Consider the following 19,203-nt stretch of genomic DNA (forward strand, 5'->3'; position numbering starts at 1 on the left):
TCTGTTACTTGTCAGCACTCAGGTGTGCGTGTCCCTTTAAATGTTGTCGGTGCAAGGAATTGTGGGTCAGCATTTTCTCGTCTCCTTTGGTAAAGGATGTATCAGTGTTTCCTAGGCTAAAGGAGGTTATAAAGGAAGCATTGAGCCTGTTTTCCTGAGCTTAAAGAGAACTTGGACGCTCTTTATCATGGCCACCACTTAAACACTTCCGGGGGTGAAGGAACAGTGGATAGGAAAAAAGATAGAATGGACTATTTTAAATTACTTTGAACACGTTGACTTTGGGGGAATATTAAAAAATGTTAAGTTTATTAGAATTATCTTCTTTAAGGTTTGTTGAAAAATACAATGAAATAGTTAATTATAACTGAATGTTAGGAGGCTACTTCATTTTATGTCTAAGGAATATTAACATTGAATTAATTCCAATAAAGTGAAGATGGTCCATTTGCTTCTCCTTCTATTTAAATGTTGTTTAGTCTTGAAACTTAAATAAAGTAAATATAAGGTTTGTGAGAAAATAATGTTGAACTCAAATGTTTAAGTTCTGACATTTATTTGTTTTTCTGTTACAATTCAATGTTTTTCACCTGAGAATCCTCCTCTGTTCAATGTTCTAATCAATAATTCATCATCTCAGAAATAAAACCACTTTATTATAGGAATCACCCGTTCCATTTCTCATAGAACAATATTGTCTGTCTGTCTGTCTGTCTCACAGAGGACTCAGAGACACTGAGGTACCATCCCAGAACCCAAACCCAGGATACAGAGTGTCAGTGAAGGAGGTACAGACGGTGTGAATGATTGTCAGAGAGTCAGAGGAGACTTCATAGAAGGACAGACGTCCACCAGGACAGTCCACATACACTCCTACTCTACCAGAGGAACCACAGGGACAGAAGGTGGGTGTTTCTATGTTATTGTGTCTGATGGAGTAAAAACCTTTGTAGCATCTCAGACTCCAGGACTGATTATTATGTCCAAACAAACAATCATTACTGTTTTCTTTCCTACTGATTCCTCTGTAACTCACTGCTATAGTAACATCTCCATTCCACTCCACCTCCCAGTAACAGCGACCAGTCAGACCAGTACTACACAGAACCTGACAGTGATCAAATCTGTCCTGATGATCAGGATAAAGCTCCTCCTCCCACACACGTGTCACCGTCCTGTTGTTGTCAGACAGTCTGAGGTTTCTGTTGATGGAGTTTGTGTCGAGGTGAATGTGACAGAAATCTGATGAGACACAAAGAAACAACAGATGATCATGTGATGCTTCATTCTCTCTGTATCACTGACATGTTCATTCACTCAGAGCTTCATGAGGACACTTTGAATGAACACACACACACACTTACACTTCCTCACACCAGCTTTGATCCTCTGCTCTCCTCCATGGTCCGCCCTGCAGGAGCAAACACAGGCAGTGATTTACACACCTAAAGAGTCCAAAGTGCTGCTCAGAAACCTGATGCCATCTCCATCAAGCTCTCCATGTTTCTACTGGTTTGTCTTCAACAGCTTCACCTTCTTCATCTCCTTCAAAGTGTTCCTCTCTTCATCCTCACTGATTGGTTCCACCTCCTCTGATCTTAACTATACACTACTATATATATGTATATATACACTAGTTGGTCACCTAGGCTGAAATCCAATCAGAACTCATGTGATCATGTGATCTAACGTATTGATCACATCTAATCTGTCTGTGTTTACAAACATTAATACCATCATAAATCAGGTTGATCAACAGTAACTGAATATTCAGCAGGGCCACAGGAAGTAGGGGTGCTGCAGTGCCCCCTATTGGTGAGAATGTAGGTGTTTAAATGTAGCCTATGAACAATATTTAGCACAATTTATTAATTCCTTATGAATATTTAGGGAAATGATTTTGACACACGTAGGCTATTACGTGTATTTTGTATTTGAATATAATTATTTTTAGGCCTAATCAACACAGATTCATGTTGACTTTTGAAGACATGGGTACGCAGCACCATGACCCAGAAAAGACTCACACACCTTTCTCTGATGCACGCCCACACACAGATTCTGAACTCCCTGGACATTCGTCCCCTCATGAGACACTTTATCTCCACGCCCCCAGAGCGCACCTCCACATTTGGACACCTGTAACCATGGCAACCCTGCCTGGAGCTCAAAGTAAAAGCATGGTGCCACCGTACACTTTCATATCTATTCATGCAGTTTAACATCACACTACAGTATTTTTACAAGGTGGTGGGGATGGAGATGGAGTGTGTTATTATGATTGTGTGTTCTGTTAGGGTTTTTCCACCGGGCAGGAGCCGGAGCTAACTTGGTGCTAGCGCGTGTTTTGGCTCCGGGCCATTCTGTTTCCACCAACATAGCTCCAGCTCTCGGAGCCAAAAACCGGGGCTACGCTGGCCCCACATAGCTTCTGGTCTACAGGCCAGCTCTGAAGTGGGCGGGAGGAAGGGACCCTCCGAAGGCGGGGCTATAAATGTCTTGCAAGAAACGAAGGTCAGCCATTTTCTTTCGACTCGACTGGAGTTCATACCGCGTGATACCAAGAAAAGCCGAAATGGATAATTAACATCTTGAGCAGCAATGGCCCGAGGCAGAAACACAGTGCTTTGTGGTGCTGTGGAGTAACGTGGAGGTACAGGAGAAGCTGAACTCTGCCAAGCGGAACAAGCCGATCTTTGAGGGTCTGCAGCGGGAGATGGCGGCCGCTGGGTACACCCGGACAGTCGACCAACTTTTAAATAAGTTGAAGAAACTCAAAAAGGACTTCCATGACCAGAAGCGAGAGCTTGGGCGCAGCGGCAGTGGAAGGGTGGTCAGCCCACATTTCGAAATGTTGAATGCTGTGCTTGGGGACCGCCCGGCCAACACGTCGTCCAGGGCACTGTGCTCGGCTGTGCTCGAGGAAACGGCAACAGAACCTGGTAAGTTTTAATGCTGTTAGCTAGTTGTGAGAACGTTTATTATTACATTCCCTCAAGTTGTGAACGTGACGTCAGCTATAATGGTGCTAACCATTGTGTGCTTGCCAGCTGAACAGTAATGCCTAAACCATATGGTAAACAACGTTCTATGTTTTTTTCAGATGTGTCCTCTGTGCACATGGAGTGTTCCACGCCTTGGGTAGTATCTCCCAGACCGTCGTGCAGTTCGCCGCAGCGGTCATGCAGCACGCCCCTCCCCAGCCCCTCTACTAGCTCGTCTATAGCTTTGTCAGCGGCTGCCATGGGTAAGATACTGATGTAAACAAACTAACAATGCTGTATTGTAACTAATCCTGAAATATACTGGTAATGACAAACAGTAATGTCTTACTTGTTTATGTCTGTTGTGTTCTGTCTGCATGGACCTATCACTATGTGTCTGAAATAAAGTTTTGATGATGATGGTTTCACATATGCTTTTTGTTTAGTTAAGAGGAACAGGGACTCGATTGGGGAAGTCCTCCAATACATGGAGAAGTCTGACGAGGTGTTTCTGTTGGAAGGCAGGGAGGACCGTCAACTCTCAAAGGCGATTCTGGAGAGCCTAACGAACATGGACGCCCAGGGAGCAAACATGATCGCTCTCATGGGCCGCATGGTGACCCTGATGGAGGAGCAGGGCAAGAAGTAATGTGCTTCTTACCCCTGAGAACATGTACATATTGTAAATAAAAGTTTGTTTGAAGTGATGCGAGTATCCTCTCTAATTTCTAAGGACATTTTTTATATTTAGTTTTACTAGTCTTCTTCACATGTAGAAAATGCAGATACATTTATGAACAAACATACAAATGAATGTTACTTACAAGCCATATATGTAGTTTTCAAACCGTTGCTGAATATTAACCAATTCCCACAATATAATGCAAGATATAGAGACAGTAGTTTAGTAAATATTAACTTTAAATGCACACATGTCATTACTACCACTCCTTCCTTGTGAATGATATGGTTTTATTAATTTTGCTGTGATCACATTGACCCACATATGGTAAATTGTGTCTAGGTCTGCATCAGCTGGATTATGTTTAGAATTTCTTTCAACCCGACATTCAAAGTGTTCCATATATTCACAGATGTATATTATAGTAATAAATGTACGTACCGGTCAGTTAAAAATGTAGTTGTAGCTTACAGTACAATCACAAATCTATGGTAACCAGATTTTCTTTCTCAGAAATTAGTTTTAGATGTTGTTATACTGTCACATACACAACTAAACAATATGCACCAGCTCAGATATATTGTCACTGTTGTTTTTTATGTGTATATAATGTTATTGCTCTTACTTTTTTATTCTGTCACTCTTTAGTCCCTGTACTCTAATCTTTAAGGCCCTGATGGAAAGCTTAAATGTTTGTTACAACATATAGCAAGTGTAATTTTAATCAGCAATGTCTTTGCATTTTATTTGTGGACATTTCAGGCGACCCCCCACATGAGGTCCCAACCCTAATGTTGAATAAAACAGTATTGGATTTTCATTTTAAATGTATTGAAAAACAGCTAGCCCCGCTTATTTGAACACAAAATACATCCTCCTTTCTTTCCTCAAGAAGACTTCAATGACTCTGTTGTACAGTTTATCTGTCCGTTTCAGTTCCACCAATAAGTCTATTTCTATCGACATGGAGGCTGGTGCTGAAAGCCGAGTCTGTCCAGTCGTGTTTCTGGCGAATGTTTTGATTCGCTTTAGCGCAGAGAATGACCGCTCTACAGAAGCAGTGGACAGGGATAGTCACTGCCAAACGAGCCAGTGTGTAAAGCTGCCCCATGCTCTCACTCAGATTTTTCTTCTTAAGGAAATCAAAGAGATCGACTGGACTTTTCCCTTCAAAATCAGTCATGGCATACATTACAGTGAGTTCTGTTTTCAGCCAGGACAGATCGAACAGTGTTCCGTGACTCTGTGTTAAGCTGGAGAAGGCTGTTTGCAGTAATTTTCTCCTGTATGTCTGAAATTGCTGGGGGTCAAGAAGAGAGAGAAACTGTAATTTTTTGTGGTCTTGAAATCTGTTCCGTATCTGACAAAGAATGTTGTCCAGAATGTTGCTGTGGAGTTGTTGGTAGTGTGTGCAAAGGGCTCCTTGTGCTGTGCCCCGTCCTCTGCGAGCGCTCGGACCACTTGAGATGCGCGCAGTATCCTCGTAGATCTGGTTAAATCGGCTCGCTCAATTGTGTCACAAAACTCGTTCACCCTTGCCAGACAAAACTGTACATCCAAGGCTTTATTACAAAAAGCACATCAGCATGCTCAACAATCCCATTAAATGTGTCAAGCAAAAAACTAAATTTAAAATCATCCAGGCGTGCATTAAATCCATCAGCACAAAGCACAGTGTCCTCATCATACTCATCATGGTGTTCCAGTATGTGATCAAACAACTTATTTAGTGCAGCTCTCTTCTCATAGACTGCATTGACCAATCTTTAAGCATATTGCCACCGCGTTGGTGCAACGTGAGGAAGACGCCGCTTGCAAATGTCATCCAGTAGTTGGGTGCGCTTGGGGGATCTGGAGAAAAATGCAGCAAGGCCATTGAGGTTGGCAAAAAAGACCTTTCATTCTTTAAGCTTTGAGGCCCCTTGAGTCAGTACTGAATTTAGTCGATGTGCATAGCAGTGAATAAAAAGAGCCATTGGTGCCCTTTCCTTAACTTTAGCCTGCACCCCATTTAGTCCAGATGCCATGACTGCTGCGCCATCAAAACACTGTGCCACAACTTTGTCCGAACAACATTCATATTCCTCAAAGAAATGTAAAATTTAAGCAGCAATGTCATCAGCTCGCTTGCCAGTACTAACATCTTCAAATTTGACAAAAAGCTCCTTGACACCTGTGTCCATCAAGTAACGCAGGACGAGTGCGAGCTGTGCTACATTACCCACACCTGTCATCTTGTCCACCATAACAGCGACAAAGGGTGCTTTTTTAATCTCCATTTTGATCTCTTCTCCCATCACTTCAGCGATAGCATGAATCAGGTTGTTTTGTATTTTGCCTTACGTCCCAGTAAACACTTTGTTAGTGGACAGGTGGTAGTGCAAGTCTGTGTTGTTTTCAGCGAGAAAAGAAAGAAGCTCCACGTAGTTGCCTCTGTTTGTGGACTTGGCGCTTTCATCGTGTCCCCTAAATGAAAGTTCCTGTTTACCCAAAAACATGACACAATCTATCAGTCTTTTCAATATTTCCCTATTTTTCTTCACCTTTTCGTTGTGGAGCTCCGTTTCCCTGCGCACTTGTTCATTGAGCTGTAGATCCACTTGGGTGTCCCCAAATGTTTTTAAATGCACCGTGGCTTGTAAGTGCCCAGCCGTGATTTGGTGTCTCGTTGCTGCCTTGCTTAAACAACTCAAGTTTGCAAACCTAGTGTGGCTCCAAACACCAAATTGATCTGTTGCAAACAGCAGGCATACCCAGCAGTACAATTTGCAGTTCCTCTCTGAACCTGTGAGCCAGGGAAACCGCTCGTAGTTTCTGCTTTGAAAGTGGCGCACAAACCCTTTTCCCGGCTGGGACAGGTTAGCTAGCTAGTTGGACGACCTATCCTCACAATATCAAGTTGTTCTTGAAAGGACAGTCTTGAAAATGGCATTGCATGTACAGTATATCAGAGACCAGATCAATTTCTTCTCCTAATTCAGCCATTGTGGGTTGAAAAAAACAGCGAAATTAACGCGAATTAACGTTTTAGCTCGTTCGAGTTGCTAATGGGACACCAGCTTCCATTTGGTTAACGGCACTGTACTTTGCATAGCGCTGCCTCTCACTAGTGCGTATCCAATCAGAGGACGTGAACGTGTCACGTTCAACTATGAGGAATAATTTAATACATTTTTATGAAAAAAATATATTCAAATAAAATTTATTTTCTGATGATGTTTAGGCCAGCAGAGAAGATCTTGCTGGCCCTGATGGCCCACCACTGATTTATACATACCCACACACATACATAAGTACAGGCTTACACACATACCAGTTTGTGTTTAATTCTTTGAATATTTTTAATTTAAGATGGGTTAGGATCTTTCTTTTTAAGGAATTACTGAAAACTTTTCCTTGTTGGTCATACGTTGATATTTTTGAAATGACAGATAGAATAACTTTTGGATATCATACTTACAGATTTCATACCGTTTTCTTTCTCTTGATGATTAGAGTTGATTGACTTCATTTTTTTTGTAGCACTCCACAACACTTTACAGTTGTAGCTTGAATAAAAGTCATATTTTTTAGTTAAAAGGTTAATGAACAAATGATCTTACTAACAAAAATGGATAACATTATTTCATATATTGAGGAATCCTATATACTGTATAGACCCTGGCCCAGAATGCAGAACAGTGACTGATCACCTGAGTTTATAAAAACAACCTCACCACCTAAAACGTCTAATCAAGGTGGGGCTGAACTGTACATGGTACGTGGTCTATAGATTTAACTAGGACTCTTTAGAGAGATAATAAAGACATAAATAGAATCACAAATCTGTTCCCTTGTAATCTATAGAAATATTTGTAGAGGCATAAGTTAACAGCACCTGGTTACATTTCTGTTTGGTTCTAATTACTGTTTTATACTAATGATTTGATTTACTTTTCAGTTCTTTGGGTTATTTTCTTACTTTTTTATTCACTTACTTCTTTAATAATTTCTGTCAGTTTGAATATTCTGTTACAACTGTGTAGAATATTGTCATTTTCCTCTCTTTATGTTCTAAAAATCTCACAATTAAAACTTTTATGTGTATTTATATCCTCAGATAGATAAATAAATATGTAGACATGGATAGAATTAGATAGAATTTATAACTTGAAATATTTAAAAAATCATAATCAACCATTGAAATGTATATAAATGTTGTAGTTTTTTGTTCACAGGATACAGACATCACCAGCTGAGAACAGAGTATTTGATTTAGTCTAAGATATATATGTTTAATTTCAATCATGATTTATTTATTTTTAATAAATATAATAAGTTACAAGAAAGGGCAATGATAAATTACTTTAAATATAAATTAAAATAATCTGAAACATACCACCTGCTCAGTTAGGAAATAGAACAGCCGATAGAATAACAATAATTAACTAATATGATTCATATAATTGTAATTTAAATGAGTAAGCGATATCACTGTGCTTCAATTAATTTTTATTCAACAAAAGTTTCTATATTATATTGATAGATTATTTCTGATTATTTATTATATTAGAGGGTGATCACATTTTTTGTCGTTTGTGCTTCAAAAGTTTCCATATGAACTTTATAAAGATTGATAGTAATTTCTGAAAGTCATTTCCTGACTGGTCGCTGTGGGCAGGCAGGACCGTGAATGCATTTTTCCTCACTAAGAAACAAGAATCAATCAATCAATCAGTTAAGGTTCCTGCTGTGGGTTTTCACATTCACATGGAAAGAGAAGTGATATTAAAATAGATACACACACACTACATAGCAATCATAGACTCACCACACTATGTGGTTGTATGTAATAAAGAAATTGTAAAATCTGTATTGAATAATTCTTACAACACCTTTTGTAATCATGTGATGTTTTATAAGATTGATTTTGATGAGCATGTATTCCAGTTATTAATTATAAGTGGCTAATTTCAAGTTTACTACGTATATTGAATTTAAACACAAATCATGTTTGTATTCTGTTCTGTTCTACTTATAACTTTTTTCTTATATTAAAACATAGTCTAACAGTAAATCCAAATAAATGTAATAAAGTTAAATAAAAGTTTTTGTCCCACTCTAACAATGGTAAACAAAATAGGAATTTAACTTGAAATTAAATTAAAGGAAAAATAACGTTGAAAAAAATTAACAAGCTTACTTTAAGTAACCTGATATTATAATTTCCAAATAACATTAATAAAACATTTTAAAATGTAGTCTGAATTAAATATTTTGTTTTATTCATAATTTAACATTGTCACACTAAGAGAGGGAATGTTAGAATAGATTATTATTCATGGTTTCTTTGTGTGTGTAATACTGTAATTATATATATTTATACTCAATAAATCTGTTCATAAAATATATTCACGTCAACTTGTTATCTGTCATTTTCAGGAAAAGGACAAACAGTTTCAGAACAGCTGAACTTAATAATTTCTTCATAAATATTGGAATGGAGACCGGGAGAGGAATCTATCAACATCCAACACTTAAATGGAACTATTTTGACAATGGGAATATAGAGAATGATAAGTATTTAACACTTGAAGAAGTAACTGAAGCAGAGGTGAAAGCAAATATTACAAACTGTAATTGAAAAAAATCCAGAGACTTTAATAATCTAACTATGAGTCTACTAAAAACTATAACAGCTGAAATAACCCCACCGTTAACATATATCAGCAATCTCTCATTCAAAAATGGTATTTTCCCAGACCGAGTGAAAATCGCAAAAATCAGACCAATCCACAAGAGTGGAGACAAACGAGATTTCACCAATTATCGACCTATTCCAATATTACCGCAATTATCGAAAATTCTAGAAAAAATGTTCATAGAAGAGGATAATATATTACATGAAGGCCAATATGGGTTCAGAAAAGGACGTTCAACAGCAATGGCTATAACTGACACCACGGAAAATATAAGAAATGCATTAGAAAATAATTTATTTGTATTCTGCATTTTTTTGGACATTAAAAAAGCATTTGACACAATAAACCATGGCATTCTTGGAGGCTCTGGTCTTTTGGAGAGAGCAGACATGTTTTCACTCGCTCCGATAACACGACCTTGGCTACAGCTGGCTTACAGCTGAACAGCCTGAAAAATTGGGCCCAAGACGAAAAGAAAAATGGTTAAGAAACCGCATGGAGGCCCTCCAGAACCTGATCCGGGTTTGGAAGAGGTCAAGGAGATGATACGCGAGGGTCTACGAAACCTCAAAGACGGTCTATCTGCCGAGATGAAGTCGTTGGAAAAGATGGAAAAATCACTGGAAAACCTTCAAAGTGAAGCAAAGGTACTGAAACAGCAGAATGAGAGGAATGCTGAAGAGATAAAACTGTTGAACGCGAGGTTTGAAGAGCTGGAACAAAAGGAAAGAGAGAAAGAAGTCACCATCCCAGGCCTAAAGATAATACCCAGGAGTTACGCGAGTGACGAAGAAACAAACTTGATTGAACAACAGGTCATTGACTACTTGGAGTCGAAGGACATTGTCCTGAACCCTGACAACATCAACTCCTGCCATCTCCTGCCAAAGAGAAATGATAACAGAGCTGTAAAAATCACCTTCACGAATGTGAAATTTAAAGGAGAACTACTGAAGCAAGGCAAAAAACTGAAGGAAACGAAGGTATTTATTAATGAAAACTTGGCAAAACGAAACGAAAGCATTGCATGGAAGGCACGCCAAATAAAAAAAAGGAGGAATAATTCTAAAGACGTGGACGAAAAACTGCAGGATTTATATCACACCACTGGGAGAAGAGAACGGAAAACCAATATTCATCAAAACGATGGAAGACTTGGGAAAATACGAAGGATCCACCTAAACAACAACATTACTGATGGTAATCACGGACATGGACCCAAATCTATATAAACACTGGAAACAAAACTCAGACTGTGATTATTTCACTGACACTGAATTCAATGTGGAAACCAAGAGTAAAAAAGGTCTGTCACTTATTCATTTCAATAGCTAGGTGGTGGGGTGATCAAGGATTACATTACTACCTTGCTTATGAACTAAGACATAGTAATGTGTTTATACAAGAAAGGGTTGAATCTAACAGAGGAAAATACAACACTGCCAATAGAACTAACAACAGCTGGAATAACCTTGATGTAGAGACAAAACAAGCTGCAAACTTGTGTGTCCAAAAGAGACATTCCCAAGTGGTGACGTCATGGATGGAAAGGGAAAAACCTTTCGAACAACTTCGAAAGAAGATGAACTTTTCTTGAACTGGAGGAATGCAAACAACATCTGGCAGGGAACAAGGCTGACACGAACAATGATAGAGAGGAGGAGGAATTTAAAAAAAAAAAAAAAAAACAACACTGACTACAGATGAAAATGAATCCTACACAAAAAAGGACTGTCCAGAACAACCTAAGAACGTTTGACCAGAGAGACAAGCTTTGATGTAAATTTTCGGTGTACAAAATAGGGGACGGGACCGAGATAAGCAAACTGCTTCTCTCGTCTCCTTTTTCGGCATGTACAAAAAAAAAAAAAAAAAAAAAAAAGTAAAAGAAAGTGAATGTAACCATGTCAGAAATAAACCGAATAAAAAAAAAAAAGAAAAAAAAAATTCTGGAAGAAAAACTTCAAAACTGCAGCATTAGGCACAATGCCCTAAACTGGATTAAAAGTTATATGAGAAATAGGAGACATTATGTTGACTTTGAACAAAACATATCAATATGCGAAACCATACAATGTGGTGTGCCACAGGGTTCGATTTTAGGGCCAAAACTGTACATTCTATTTATAAACAACATTTTCAAAGTCTCAAATTGCCTCAAACTAACACTGTTTGCAGACGACACAACCATCCTATGTTCAGGTAAAGACATTAGAAACGACGAATGAGGAACTATCAAAAATCCAAACATGGCTTAATGTAAATAAACTAGCCCTAAACGTCAGCAAAACAAAATTCATCAGTTTTGGAAAATAAAAAAATAACAGAAAACATTAGACTGAAACTAGACATGGACATAATTGAACAAGTAAAAGAATATAGAGCACTAGGAGTGTGGATAGATGAGAAACTGACCTGGAAAAAGCACAAACAAGTAGTTAAAAACAAAGTTGCCGATAGCAGCTACATCCTATGGAAAATACAACAAATACTACATACCAAATCACTGAAGACAATCTATTGTTCCCTTATTGGGTCACATTTAAATTACTGCTCAGAAATCTGGGGAAACATCTACAAAACGTATCTTGAACCTTGATTTAAACTTTAAAAAAAAAGCAAGTAGAATTTTATATAAAGCACCACACAACGCACACACAAACGAACTATTTGAAAAGGCCAAATACCTAAAACTGCAAGAAATAATACACTACAACACACAAATTCTTGAATTTAGGGCCTCACTTAAAACACTCCCACATCAAATACAAAAACGTTTCACATACAAACAAACTGCTTATGAACTAAGACATAGTAGTGTTTATACAAGAAAGGGTTAAATCTAACATTGGAAAATACAGCACTGTCAATAGAGCTATCACCAGCTGGAATAACCTTGATGCAGAGACAAAACAAGCTGCAAACTTGACTAGATTTAAAGAAAAAACTCGGAACACATTCTTACACAAATATGAGATCAACACATCAACGAGATGGAACTTATCAACTGGTCAATGAACACAATCGACTCAATCTTCACGGACAGAAGATCACAACAACACGAACCTGCGTGTCCAAAAGAGGCATTCCCAAGTGGTTACATCATGGATGGAAAGGGAAAAACCCAAATGCTGTGCCTCTCAATCCTCTCAGTGGAAGATGTGGAGGACCTCTACCTGTTTGGGGTCATGATCATTGGCCTGCTAATGATGGGGGTATGTGCCTTTCTAATCCTTCGTATGCTAAGAAATCTATCTGAAGATAACAAGAAACTTCGAAAGAAGATGAACTTTTCTTTTGAACTGGAGGAACGCAAACAATGTCTGGGGATGAAATCTGCAGGGAACAAGGATGACACGAAGAACGATGGAGAGAAGGAGGAATGAAAAAAAGACAAAACTGACTACAGATGAGAATAAATCCTACATAAAAAAAGGACAAAAAAAAAAAAAAGAAATTGTGTTCAGTACAACCTAAGACTGTTTGACCAGAGAGACAAGCTTTGATGTAAATTTTCGGTGTTCAAAACAGGGGATGGGACTTGGATAAGCAAACTGCTTCTCTCGTCTCCTAGGAATAACAAAACTGTGAATGCAACCATGTCGGAAATAAACTGAATAAATGAAAAATAAAAAAATAAATAAAAAATTTCAACTTAATCTAAATCTATAAAAAACAACCATGTACGTAAACGAAGAGACAAATCAGATATAAACAAGACAATCAGATTAACACTAAAACGTCAGTTTGACCCAAAATGCACAAAGTCTAAATCATTAACAAATAAAAATAATTATAATTTAAAATTAAACTTAATACACGTTAAACAACTCATGTTCTATATACCTAAATAAATCAAATAAACAGACACAATAGACCCGTAAATGATCAATAATAAAGAATAAATCAATAAATCTTAAACATAATTTGGATTGCTTTAAAACACCAGCAAATGACATCTTTAACTAATTACAAGGAGCTGATTATTTTATTTCTCTAAATGTATAAAAATGCTGAGAAATCTATGTTCAGGGCCCAGGGAGTGAGCAGACCCCAAGGACCACAGCTGTGTTTTAGATGAGTGTCTGTTCTTCTATTGACTTGTTCTGACTCATTGATTAATTTTCTGTTCATCTCTAATAAATTGATTGATTGATTCAGCAAAACCTCTGACTATGTCTCTCTGTATGAAATCTCAGGCACTGAACACTAGAGTTAGCTCGAAAAAACTCTAACAATTGATATTTGTAACATAAGTCTACAGTTTGAAATAGATTTAAAACATTTTAAAAGCATACATATTTCTGTTTTAATAATTGTATGAGTGGGTCAAGTTAAACATTTTATTGTTTTATTTTATATTATGCATTGTTGGAATGTCAGTGCTAAATAAATATTTTCATATTTCAAAGGCAGGGTAGGTGATTTTTGAAAGCTGGCATGATTTTGAATGTAGCTTACCCCCCTCCCCTCTGTGCTCCGTCTCACTCACATGCATTAGCATCGCTGCTGCAGAAGTGGAACTAAGCTCATCACTTGTATTGTGTAGAAACTACGTTGTCTCATTCAGCAATAAGTAAACACTAAACTTTATCATTATATACTGTATGTGAGAAAATGTGACTAAAAACTCTGTTTTAAGTCCGTCACCAATGACGTACTTTGAGTGTGGGCTTGTGCACGCGAGGGGTGAAGAACAAGCAGTGAGACAGAGAGACATGATTAGTTAATAAGAAAACGAACCGTCTTTTTTCATTGGTCAAAGTTTTTCCAGATTTGCAGCTGCTACAGATGATGGATTTTCTTTGTTCCTTTTTCAGAGCACATGAGATCTTAATTTCTGTCAGAACATTAAGACAATTTCAACCAAAAACTTCAAAAGTGTATCTGGAAAAAATCCCCTACCCTACCTTTAATTGATTTATTATTTGAAACATTGGTATTAATTTATTCAATTGCAATGTTTTAATTTTAGTGGTTAGTAACATTCAGAGCTGGAAATGCAATAATTTATTTTGATTTTCGGCCAGTAATTTACATTTCGGTTCATCCTTATTTTTTCTACTTGATAACTTGTGTCAGAGAAAAGATTTAAATATAATTTCACAAGATATATTTATATTTTTGTATGAACACAATCCTCACTGATTGGTTCCACTTCCTCTGATCTTCTCTGTCATTCCTTCATCAGCTCCTCATAGTTCTCCATCAACCTCTCCTCACTCTTCACTACCTTCTTATCTCTGTCCTTCATCCCGCTAACCTGTCCCAGTCCTCCTCCTTTAGTGTCCCACCTCTCACACCTTCATCACATTCCTCTGATACAGCTCTCTGTCACACATGTGATGGGGATTGATGTGAACATGTGATGAGCTGCTGTGATGTGTCTCACCTCAGAGTGTGCAGTTTCTGAGAGAGCAGCTTCACTGCTGAGTCTCCTGGATGGTTGTAGCTCAGGTCCAGCTCTCTCACACTGGAGGAGTTGGAGCTCAAAGCTGCTGCCAGAGAAGCCCCGCCCACCTCTGTGATGACACAACCTGACAGACTGGATTCAGAAAAGCATCAACAACTCAGGAAACAAGTGAGGAGACGAGGAACAGGACAGTGTTGATGGAACATGTGATCCCACTGACCTGAGAGAGTCCAGTTTACAGTGAGGACTCTTCAGTCCTTCACACAGCAGCTTCACTTCTGAATCCTGCAGATCATTGTTACTTAGGTCCAGATGTTTCACACTGGAGGACTGAGAGCTGAGGACTGAGGACAGAGCTGCACAGCTTCTCTCTGACAGACCACAGAAACTCAACCTGATGAAGAATCAGAGAAACCTTACAGATGTTTGTCTGTGAGAGAATTAAAGACATGTTCTTCTAAAGTCACATACTCAGCTTTCTTGGAGGCTTTAACCACTGGGAGCAGCTTCAGAAAAGCTTCCTCAGAAGGAGAGAATTTCTTCAGTTCAAAGACATCCAGATGTTCTTGTGATGACAGTAAGATGAAGACCAGAGCTGACCACTGAGCAGGAGACAGTATCTCTGTGGAGAGACATCCTGATCTCATGTACCATTGGATCTCCTCCAGCAGAGAGCGATCATTCACTTCATTCAGACAGTGGAACAGGTTGATGCTTCTCTCTGTGGACAAACTCTCACTCAGCTTCTCCTTGATGTATTTAACTGTTCTCTGATTGGTCTGTGAGTCACTTCCTGTTTGTGTCAGCAGGCCTTGTAGGAGCCTCTGATTGGTCGGCAGTGAAAGACCCAGCAGGAAGCGGAGAAACAAGTCCAAGTGTCCGTTTGGACTCCGTAAGGCCTCGTCGACAGCGCTCTGATGGAGAAGGTTTAAGTCAGGCTGACCTCCACTATGGAGAAGGTTCTGTGGTTGATGTTCCATCAGGTTGACTTCAGAGCTGATGAAGGTCTGATGGACATGAAGAGCAGCCAGAAACTCCTGAAGGCTCAGGTGGATGAAGGTGAACACCTTGTCCTGGTACAGGCCGCTTTCCTCTCTGAAGACCTGTGTGAACACTCCTGAGTACACTGATGCTGCTTTGAGGTCCATGCCGCACTCTGTCAGATCACTCTCATAGAAGATCAGCTTTCCTTTCTGCAGCTGCTCAAAAGCTAGTTTTCCCAGAGACTCCATCATCTCCTTGCTCTGTGGACTCCAGTGTGGATCTGTGGCAGCTCCTCCATCAAACTTCACCATCTTGACTTTGTTCTGAAGGACCACATAGTGGCTGTAGATCTGAGTCAGAGTCCTGGGAAGCTCACCCTCCTCTCTGCTCTTCAACATGTCCTCCAGAACTGTAGCAGTGATCCAGCAGAAGAGCGGGATGTGGCACATGATGTGGAGGCTACGACACGTCCTGATGTGGGACATGATCCTGCTGACCTGCTCCTCATCTGTGGACCTCCTCCTGAAGTACTCGTCCTTCTGAGGGTCAGTGAACCCTCTGACCTCTGTCACCATGTCCACAAACTCAGGAGGGATCTGATTGGCTGCTGCAGGCCGTGTGGTTATCCAGAGGCGGGCTGATGGAAGCAGTTCTCCTCTGATGAGGTTTATCAGCAGAACCTCCACTGAGGTGGACTCTGAGACATCAGTCAGGGTCTGAGTGCTGAGGAAGTCCAGAGGGAGCCGACACTCATCCAGACCATCCAAGATGAACAAAACCAGGAAGTCCTGGAAGCTGCAGATTCCTGTTTCTTTGCTTCCAGAGAAGAAGTGATCAACAAGTCCCACCAAGCTGAAGCTCCTCCCCCTTAGCACATTCAGCTCCCTGAAGGTCAGTGGAAATGTGAAGTGAACCTCCTGCTGGGCTTTGTCTTCAGCCCAGTCCACAGTGAACTTGTGTGTTAAGAGTGTTTTCCCAATGCCAGCCACGCCCTTTGTCATCACTGTCCTGATTGGTCGAGGTCTTCCAAGAGGGGCTTTAAAGAGCTCCTCTAGTGTGATGGCTCTTTCTGCTGCGTCTGATCTCCTGGATGCTGTTTCTATCTGTATGACCTCGTGTTCCTGGTTGACCTCTCCACTCCCTCCCTCTGTGATGTAGAGCTCTGTGAAGATATCCTTCAGGAGGGTTGGACTTCCTGCTTTAGCCACGCCCTCAGACACACACTGGAACTTCTTCTTCAGCTTGGATTTCAGCTCACGTTGGTATTGATGAGCCTTTGTTCCTGAATAAAGACAAACATAATGTTAGAGTGGAGTAGTCAGAGCAGGTTTGAACATTGGAGATCAAAGTGTGTGATGTTCTCAGTCTGGATGGTTCCTCAGATTAAATGTGACTGATTGAATCATGCTTTGGAAAAGAAAAGCCAGCTTAGTCCTTCATGTGATGTTCCTCACAGTGAAGATGTTCACATGCTCTTACTGCTCTGCAGACGCTCAGCCAGCTCCTCCTGCTTCATCCTCTTCAGGAAATACAGTGTGATGTTCAGAAAGGCCTCCCTGTTCCTCCTCTGCTCCTCATCTCCACCCTCCATCTGACTCTCTGAGCACTCTGGATCATCTCCATCCACAATCTTCTGCATGTGTTTGAGTTCAGCTTTAACAAAGCTGATGATGTTGTCCTCCAGCAGCTGGAACACAAACACATTAAAGGTGATGAGTGAAGGCCTGCTCCAATCATCTGTGTGTGTGCGTGCGTGTGTGTGTGTACAGTGGTTTGATCACAGGCTGACACAGCTTTAGTGTCTTTGTAGACGTATACACACCGTAAAGATGGAGTCAAGCTCAGCTCCAGAGGAACCATCCACACCCTCCAAGCTGCTGTGGAGAAGACACAGACACTCAGACATGCTGAGGAGCAGCTGGATGAAAGCACAGGAAGCTCTGCTAACATCATGTGAACATCAGTAATAGTGGGTGCTGTTCTGCAGAGCCACATTGCAGTGAGTGTGGAGCAGCCTTTGGAGCTCAGCTCATGTGTGGAACATCTCAGCATGTTTCCACTGAACAGGAGAACAAGTCTGTTGGACTGAGACTTTATTTGGATTCAATCCTTCACAAATCTGAAGATCACACGTTGTCTAAGACTCACCTACACACTGGAGACCATTCCTACAAAGCCTTTCCTCTTTCACCTTCCACTGTTTGTTGAGATTTACATTAACACCACTTCAAATAACAAATATAGTCCATCAAAAGTGCTGAGTCATGTTTACTGGTCTTTTATCAGTGTGGAGTGTGAAGAACCTGGACCATCAGGAAGAAAACAAACCTTCTTGATGTTGACTCACCGTGGGTCAGTAGATGGACCTACTTTGAAGTCAAAAGGTTTGCCCATGGACTCATTACTTCTAAAGGACACACAGCTGGGTTCAGGTCCTGGTCCAGGTCCACTTAGTCTGGGTTCGGTTCTGGTTCAAACACATACAGAGCTGTGACTGTGAAGAACCTGAAGCCTCATTTATGACATGTTCATAAGCACAGATCATTCCAATCAAAATATGTTATCGATAAAGTTGTATGTGAGAGTAGAAGTTGGGTATATGTTTCATAGTACTCTAAGTCACAATGATAAAGTTCCCCGGGAAAATCCGGGTTCAAGACTGTCCTGTTCCACACCGGGCCAGCCATCAGTTGTTGTGTGCGGATGAAAGAAAAATACAAAAAATGGCGTCCCTCTTCCACTTACTCTCCATAACCGTTTTGAAGCCCTCTCATACGACAATGGAGACAAACTCATTCCAATTGAGCAGACTGAAACAACCACCAGTTAAACGCCTCCACCACTGCTGGGACTGAATTCCCATCAGTCCAAATCCTCCATAGCCCATTTTTAGAGAGAGAAGGGGAATTTAATTTAAGACGAAAACTACATTTAAACATACAATATGCTAGAACAACATTGAAAAATATAAGTATAACAATATCAGGGGTTCAATTATGGAACTGTCTAATGGATGAAATAAAACAAATCAACATAAACCAGTTGAAGAAGCTTTTTAAATCATATATTGTTAGTAAGTATAAGAAAGAAGAAGCAACAATTTTACCTAGGACAGCAGTAATATATAATATGTAGATAATGGTAAAACATATTAATACATAATATGTAATTATATAAAAGGTTTTTTAATGAATTTATATATTGCCACTCTAAATTTATTTGATGAAATTTGTGTTGTGATGATATAATGAAATAGTTTCATATTAATATGATGTACATGTCATACATTCATGTGTTTGTATGTACAGTATATATGTTTGATGTGAATGTATAAACTGTATATAAAACTTGCGCAGAATTTATGTTGAATGTTTTTTGTGTAAATAGTAATATAGGCAAAATATTATGTGTGTGATATTATGTAGAGAACCTTTTGTAGTTTTATTGTGATAGGGTAGG

The 19,203-nt window shown here is 39.5% G+C and overlaps 1 pseudogene; it reads right to left on the minus strand.

Annotated features, from left to right (window-relative positions):
* Positions 1 to 605: 605 nt before the first annotated feature.
* Positions 606 to 17,449, minus strand: LOC114480186 (NLR family CARD domain-containing protein 3-like; annotated as a pseudogene).
* Positions 17,450 to 19,203: the final 1,754 nt, after the last annotated feature.

This window comes from Gouania willdenowi, chromosome 18 (assembly GCF_900634775.1).
Source record: "Gouania willdenowi chromosome 18, fGouWil2.1, whole genome shotgun sequence".
Classification (NCBI taxonomy): domain Eukaryota; kingdom Metazoa; phylum Chordata; class Actinopteri; order Blenniiformes; family Gobiesocidae; genus Gouania; species Gouania willdenowi.